At 40.4% G+C, this 6,282-nt stretch overlaps 17 non-coding genes across 17 annotated transcripts; all 17 read left to right on the forward strand.

Annotated features, from left to right (window-relative positions):
* The first annotated feature begins 13 nt into the window (after positions 1-13).
* LOC142953414 (5S ribosomal RNA) lies at positions 14-132 on the forward strand. Its single transcript, XR_012955056.1, has one exon. It is a non-coding gene; the product is annotated as a 5S ribosomal RNA (ribosomal RNA).
* Positions 133-381: 249 nt separating this feature from the next.
* On the forward strand, positions 382-501 carry LOC142954024 (5S ribosomal RNA). Its single transcript, XR_012955615.1, has one exon. It is a non-coding gene; the product is annotated as a 5S ribosomal RNA (ribosomal RNA).
* A 249-nt stretch (positions 502-750) lies between these two features.
* Positions 751-869, forward strand: LOC142953288 (5S ribosomal RNA). The gene has a single exon (XR_012954931.1). It is a non-coding gene; the product is annotated as a 5S ribosomal RNA (ribosomal RNA).
* Positions 870-1,122: 253 nt separating this feature from the next.
* Positions 1,123-1,241, forward strand: LOC142953300 (5S ribosomal RNA). The gene has a single exon (XR_012954945.1). It is a non-coding gene; the product is annotated as a 5S ribosomal RNA (ribosomal RNA).
* A 253-nt stretch (positions 1,242-1,494) lies between these two features.
* LOC142954025 (5S ribosomal RNA) lies at positions 1,495-1,614 on the forward strand. The gene has a single exon (XR_012955616.1). It is a non-coding gene; the product is annotated as a 5S ribosomal RNA (ribosomal RNA).
* A 249-nt stretch (positions 1,615-1,863) lies between these two features.
* Positions 1,864-1,982, forward strand: LOC142953311 (5S ribosomal RNA). Its single transcript, XR_012954956.1, has one exon. It is a non-coding gene; the product is annotated as a 5S ribosomal RNA (ribosomal RNA).
* A 253-nt stretch (positions 1,983-2,235) lies between these two features.
* On the forward strand, positions 2,236-2,354 carry LOC142953322 (5S ribosomal RNA). Its single transcript, XR_012954967.1, has one exon. It is a non-coding gene; the product is annotated as a 5S ribosomal RNA (ribosomal RNA).
* Positions 2,355-2,607: 253 nt separating this feature from the next.
* On the forward strand, positions 2,608-2,727 carry LOC142954026 (5S ribosomal RNA). Its single transcript, XR_012955617.1, has one exon. It is a non-coding gene; the product is annotated as a 5S ribosomal RNA (ribosomal RNA).
* Positions 2,728-2,976: 249 nt separating this feature from the next.
* LOC142954028 (5S ribosomal RNA) lies at positions 2,977-3,096 on the forward strand. The gene has a single exon (XR_012955619.1). It is a non-coding gene; the product is annotated as a 5S ribosomal RNA (ribosomal RNA).
* Positions 3,097-3,345: 249 nt separating this feature from the next.
* Positions 3,346-3,464, forward strand: LOC142953851 (5S ribosomal RNA). The gene has a single exon (XR_012955449.1). It is a non-coding gene; the product is annotated as a 5S ribosomal RNA (ribosomal RNA).
* Positions 3,465-3,717: 253 nt separating this feature from the next.
* On the forward strand, positions 3,718-3,837 carry LOC142954029 (5S ribosomal RNA). The gene has a single exon (XR_012955620.1). It is a non-coding gene; the product is annotated as a 5S ribosomal RNA (ribosomal RNA).
* A 249-nt stretch (positions 3,838-4,086) lies between these two features.
* LOC142953333 (5S ribosomal RNA) lies at positions 4,087-4,205 on the forward strand. The gene has a single exon (XR_012954978.1). It is a non-coding gene; the product is annotated as a 5S ribosomal RNA (ribosomal RNA).
* Positions 4,206-4,454: 249 nt separating this feature from the next.
* On the forward strand, positions 4,455-4,573 carry LOC142953852 (5S ribosomal RNA). The gene has a single exon (XR_012955450.1). It is a non-coding gene; the product is annotated as a 5S ribosomal RNA (ribosomal RNA).
* A 253-nt stretch (positions 4,574-4,826) lies between these two features.
* Positions 4,827-4,946, forward strand: LOC142954030 (5S ribosomal RNA). Its single transcript, XR_012955621.1, has one exon. It is a non-coding gene; the product is annotated as a 5S ribosomal RNA (ribosomal RNA).
* Positions 4,947-5,195: 249 nt separating this feature from the next.
* Positions 5,196-5,314, forward strand: LOC142953345 (5S ribosomal RNA). The gene has a single exon (XR_012954989.1). It is a non-coding gene; the product is annotated as a 5S ribosomal RNA (ribosomal RNA).
* A 249-nt stretch (positions 5,315-5,563) lies between these two features.
* On the forward strand, positions 5,564-5,682 carry LOC142953881 (5S ribosomal RNA). The gene has a single exon (XR_012955478.1). It is a non-coding gene; the product is annotated as a 5S ribosomal RNA (ribosomal RNA).
* A 246-nt stretch (positions 5,683-5,928) lies between these two features.
* Positions 5,929-6,047, forward strand: LOC142953924 (5S ribosomal RNA). Its single transcript, XR_012955519.1, has one exon. It is a non-coding gene; the product is annotated as a 5S ribosomal RNA (ribosomal RNA).
* Positions 6,048-6,282: the final 235 nt, after the last annotated feature.

The following is a 6,282-nucleotide window of genomic DNA, read 5'->3' on the forward strand; positions in this document are numbered from 1 at the left end:
TGGAGACAAACTTGCTTACGGCCATACCTCTCTGTTCGCGCCCGATCTCGTCCGATCTCGGAAGCTAAGCAGAGTCGGGCCTGATTAGTACTTGGATGGGAGACCGCCTGGGAATACCAGGTGCTGTAAGTTTTTTCACTTCTCTCTCCAAAAGGCAGAGGACACTGCTGCTTTTTCACTTGAGAAATATGAGAAAAAGGCAAGATTGAAGAAGAGATGCAAACAAAGATGTGGGTAACGGTAAAAAGGGAAAAGAGAATCAATATATCAATATTTTCTTATTTTTGGAATGTTAATTAATGAACTGGTTTAGGTTCGTTAACGTTTTAAAATTGACCTACTGTTGTAGGTTTTAAAGAACTATGTGTTGGAGACAAACTTGCTTACGGCCATACCTCTCTGTTCGCGCCCGATCTCGTCCGATCTCGGAAGCTAAGCAGAGTCGGGCCTGGTTAGTACTTGGATGGGTGAAATGCCTGGGAATACCAGGTGCTGTAAGTTTTTTCACTTCTCTCTCCAAAAGGCAGAGGACACTCCTGCTTTTTCACTTGAGAAATATGAGAAAAAGGCAAGATTGAAGAAGAGATGCATACAAAGATGTGGGTAACGGTAAAAAGGAAAAAGAGAATCAATATATCAATATTTTCTTATTTTTGGAATGTTAATTAATGAACTGGTTTAGGTTCGTTAACGTTTCAAAATTGACCTACTGTTGTAGGTTTTAAAGAACTATGTGTTGGAGACAAACTTGCTTACGGCCATACCTCTCTGTTCGCGCCCGATCTCGTCCGATCTCGGAAGCTAAGCAGAGTCGGGCCTGGTTAGTACTTGGATGGGAGACCGCCTGGGAATACCAGGTGCTGTAAGTTTTTTCACTTCTCTCTCCAAAAGGCAGAGGACACTGCTGCTTTTTCACTTGAGAAATATGAGAAAAAGGCAAGATTGAAGAAGAGATGCATACAAAGATGTGGGTAACGGTAAAAAGGGAAAAGAGAATCAAACAATATATCAATATTTTCTTATTTTTGGAATGTTAATTAATGAACTGGTTTAGGTTCGTTAACGTTTTAAAATTGACCTACTGTTGTAGGTTTTAAAGAACTATGTGTTGGAGACAAACTTGCTTACGGCCATACCTCTCTGTTCGCGCCCGATCTCGTCCGATCTCGGAAGCTAAGCAGAGTCGGGCCTGGTTAGTACTTGGATGGGAGACCGCCTGGGAATACCAGGTGCTGTAAGTTTTTTCACTTCTCTCTCCAAAAGGCAGAGGACACTGCTGCTTTTTCACTTGAGAAATATGAGAAAAAGGCAAGATTGAAGAAGAGATGCATACAAAGATGTGGGTAACGGTAAAAAGGGAAAAGAGAATCAAACAATATATCAATATTTTCTTATTTTTGGAATGTTAATTAATGAACTGGTTTAGGTTCGTTAACGTTTTAAAATTGACCTACTGTTGTAGGTTTTAAAGAACTATGTGTTGGAGACAAACTTGCTTACGGCCATACCTCTCTGTTCGCGCCCGATCTCGTCCGATCTCGGAAGCTAAGCAGAGTCGGGCCTGGTTAGTACTTGGATGGGTGAAATGCCTGGGAATACCAGGTGCTGTAAGTTTTTTCACTTCTCTCTCCAAAAGGCAGAGGACACTCCTGCTTTTTCACTTGAGAAATATGAGAAAAAGGCAAGATTGAAGAAGAGATGCATACAAAGATGTGGGTAACGGTAAAAAGGAAAAAGAGAATCAATATATCAATATTTTCTTATTTTTGGAATGTTAATTAATGAACTGGTTTAGGTTCGTTAACGTTTCAAAATTGACCTACTGTTGTAGGTTTTAAAGAACTATGTGTTGGAGACAAACTTGCTTACGGCCATACCTCTCTGTTCGCGCCCGATCTCGTCCGATCTCGGAAGCTAAGCAGAGTCGGGCCTGGTTAGTACTTGGATGGGAGACCGCCTGGGAATACCAGGTGCTGTAAGTTTTTTCACTTCTCTCTCCAAAAGGCAGAGGACACTGCTGCTTTTTCACTTGAGAAATATGAGAAAAAGGCAAGATTGAAGAAGAGATGCATACAAAGATGTGGGTAACGGTAAAAAGGGAAAAGAGAATCAAACAATATATCAATATTTTCTTATTTTTGGAATGTTAATTAATGAACTGGTTTAGGTTCGTTAACGTTTTAAAATTGACCTACTGTTGTAGGTTTTAAAGAACTATGTGTTGGAGACAAACTTGCTTACGGCCATACCTCTCTGTTCGCGCCCGATCTCGTCCGATCTCGGAAGCTAAGCAGAGTCGGGCCTGGTTAGTACTTGGATGGGAGACCGCCTGGGAATACCAGGTGCTGTAAGTTTTTTCACTTCTCTCTCCAAAAGGCAGAGGACACTGCTGCTTTTTCACTTGAGAAATATGAGAAAAAGGCAAGATTGAAGAAGAGATGCATACAAAGATGTGGGTAACGGTAAAAAGGGAAAAGAGAATCAAACAATATATCAATATTTTCTTATTTTTGGAATGTTAATTAATGAACTGGTTTAGGTTCGTTAACGTTTTAAAATTGACCTACTGTTGTAGGTTTTAAAGAACTATGTGTTGGAGACAAACTTGCTTACGGCCATACCTCTCTGTTCGCGCCCGATCTCGTCCGATCTCGGAAGCTAAGCAGAGTCGGGCCTGGTTAGTACTTGGATGGGTGAAATGCCTGGGAATACCAGGTGCTGTAAGTTTTTTCACTTCTCTCTCCAAAAGGCAGAGGACACTCCTGCTTTTTCACTTGAGAAATATGAGAAAAAGGCAAGATTGAAGAAGAGATGCATACAAAGATGTGGGTAACGGTAAAAAGGAAAAAGAGAATCAATATATCAATATTTTCTTATTTTTGGAATGTTAATTAATGAACTGGTTTAGGTTCGTTAACGTTTCAAAATTGACCTACTGTTGTAGGTTTTAAAGAACTATGTGTTGGAGACAAACTTGCTTACGGCCATACCTCTCTGTTCGCGCCCGATCTCGTCCGATCTCGGAAGCTAAGCAGAGTCGGGCCTGGTTAGTACTTGGATGGGTGAAATGCCTGGGAATACCAGGTGCTGTAAGTTTTTTCACTTCTCTCTCCAAAAGGCAGAGGACACTCCTGCTTTTTCACTTGAGAAATATGAGAAAAAGGCAAGATTGAAGAAGAGATGCATACAAAGATGTGGGTAACGGTAAAAAGGAAAAAGAGAATCAATATATCAATATTTTCTTATTTTTGGAATGTTAATTAATGAACTGGTTTAGGTTCGTTAACGTTTCAAAATTGACCTACTGTTGTAGGTTTTAAAGAACTATGTGTTGGAGACAAACTTGCTTACGGCCATACCTCTCTGTTCGCGCCCGATCTCGTCCGATCTCGGAAGCTAAGCAGAGTCGGGCCTGGTTAGTACTTGGATGGGAGACCGCCCGGGAATACCAGGTGCTGTAAGTTTTTTCACTTCTCTCTCCAAAAGGCAGAGGACACTGCTGCTTTTTCACTTGAGAAATATGAGAAAAAGGCAAGATTGAAGAAGAGATGCATACAAAGATGTGGGTAACGGTAAAAAGGGAAAAGAGAATCAAACAATATATCAATATTTTCTTATTTTTGGAATGTTAATTAATGAACTGGTTTAGGTTCGTTAACGTTTTAAAATTGACCTACTGTTGTAGGTTTTAAAGAACTATGTGTTGGAGACAAACTTGCTTACGGCCATACCTCTCTGTTCGCGCCCGATCTCGTCCGATCTCGGAAGCTAAGCAGAGTCGGGCCTGGTTAGTACTTGGATGGGTGAAATGCCTGGGAATACCAGGTGCTGTAAGTTTTTTCACTTCTCTCTCCAAAAGGCAGAGGACACTCCTGCTTTTTCACTTGAGAAATATGAGAAAAAGGCAAGATTGAAGAAGAGATGCATACAAAGATGTGGGTAACGGTAAAAAGGAAAAAGAGAATCAATATATCAATATTTTCTTATTTTTGGAATGTTAATTAATGAACTGGTTTAGGTTCGTTAACGTTTCAAAATTGACCTACTGTTGTAGGTTTTAAAGAACTATGTGTTGGAGACAAACTTGCTTACGGCCATACCTCTCTGTTCGCGCCCGATCTCGTCCGATCTCGGAAGCTAAGCAGAGTCGGGCCTGGTTAGTACTTGGATGGGAGACCGCCTGGGAATACCAGGTGCTGTAAGTTTTTTCACTTCTCTCTCCAAAAGGCAGAGGACACTGCTGCTTTTTCACTTGAGAAATATGAGAAAAAGGCAAGATTGAAGAAGAGATGCATACAAAGATGTGGGTAACGGTAAAAAGGAAAAAGAGAATCAATATATCAATATTTTCTTATTTTTGGAATGTTAATTAATGAACTGGTTTAGGTTCGTTAACGTTTCAAAATTGACCTACTGTTGTAGGTTTTAAAGAACTATGTGTTGGAGACAAACTTGCTTACGGCCATACCTCTCTGTTCGCGCCCGATCTCGTCCGATCTCGGAAGCTAAGCAGAGTCGGGCCTGGTTAGTACTTGGATGGGAGACCGCCCGGGAATACCAGGTGCTGTAAGTTTTTTCACTTCTCTCTCCAAAAGGCAGAGGACACTGCTGCTTTTTCACTTGAGAAATATGAGAAAAAGGCAAGATTGAAGAAGAGATGCATACAAAGATGTGGGTAACGGTAAAAAGGGAAAAGAGAATCAAACAATATATCAATATTTTCTTATTTTTGGAATGTTAATTAATGAACTGGTTTAGGTTCGTTAACGTTTTAAAATTGACCTACTGTTGTAGGTTTTAAAGAACTATGTGTTGGAGACAAACTTGCTTACGGCCATACCTCTCTGTTCGCGCCCGATCTCGTCCGATCTCGGAAGCTAAGCAGAGTCGGGCCTGGTTAGTACTTGGATGGGTGAAATGCCTGGGAATACCAGGTGCTGTAAGTTTTTTCACTTCTCTCTCCAAAAGGCAGAGGACACTCCTGCTTTTTCACTTGAGAAATATGAGAAAAAGGCAAGATTGAAGAAGAGATGCATACAAAGATGTGGGTAACGGTAAAAAGGAAAAAGAGAATCAATATATCAATATTTTCTTATTTTTGGAATGTTAATTAATGAACTGGTTTAGGTTCGTTAACGTTTCAAAATTGACCTACTGTTGTAGGTTTTAAAGAACTATGTGTTGGAGACAAACTTGCTTACGGCCATACCTCTCTGTTCGCGCCCGATCTCGTCCGATCTCGGAAGCTAAGCAGAGTCGGGCCTGGTTAGTACTTGGATGGGAGACCGCCTGGGAATACCAGGTGCTGTAAGTTTTTTCACTTCTCTCTCCAAAAGGCAGAGGACACTGCTGCTTTTTCACTTGAGAAATATGAGAAAAAGGCAAGATTGAAGAAGAGATGCATACAAAGATGTGGGTAACGGTAAAAAGGGAAAAGAGAATCAATATATCAATATTTTCTTATTTTTGGAATGTTAATTAATGAACTGGTTTAGGTTCGTTAACGTTTTAAAATTGACCTACTGTTGTAGGTTTTAAAGAACTATGTGTTGGAGACAAACTTGCTTACGGCCATACCTCTCTGTTCGCGCCCGATCTCGTCCGATCTTGGAAGCTAAGCAGAGTCGGGCCTGGTTAGTACTTGGATGGGAGACCGCCTGGGAATACCAGGTGCTGTAAGTTTTTTCACTTCTCTCTCCAAAAGGCAGAGGACACTGCTGCTTTTTCACTTGAGAAATATGAGAAAAAGGCAAGATTGAAGAGATGCATACAAAGATGTGGGTAACGGTAAAAAGGGAAAAGAGAATCAATATATCAATATTTTCTTATTTTTGGAATGTTAATTAATGAACTGGTTTAGGTTCGTTAACGTTTCAAAATTGACCTACTGTTGTAGGTTTTAAAGAACTATGTGTTGGAGACAAACTTGCTTACGGCCATACCTCTCTGTTCGCGCCCGATCTCATCTGATCTCGGAAGCTAAGCAGAGTCGGGCCTGATTAGTACTTGGATGGGAGACCGCCTGGGAATACCAGATGCTGTAAGTTTTTTCACTTCTCTCTCCAAAAGGCAGAGGACACTGCTGCTTTTTCACTTGAGAAATATGAGAAAAAGGCAAGATTGAAGAAGAGATGCATACAAAGATGTGGGTAACGGTAAAAAGGGAAAAGAGAATCAATATATCAATATTTTCTTATTTTTGGAATGTTAATTAATGAACTGGTTTAGGTTCGTTAACGTTTTAAAATTGACCTACTGTTGTAGGTTTTAAAGAACTATGTG

The sequence above is a fragment of the Anarhichas minor genome, unplaced genomic scaffold (assembly GCF_050575085.1).
Source record: "Anarhichas minor isolate MPS153535 unplaced genomic scaffold, ASM5057508v1 ptg000018l, whole genome shotgun sequence".
NCBI classification, from domain to species: Eukaryota; Metazoa; Chordata; class Actinopteri; order Perciformes; family Anarhichadidae; genus Anarhichas; species Anarhichas minor.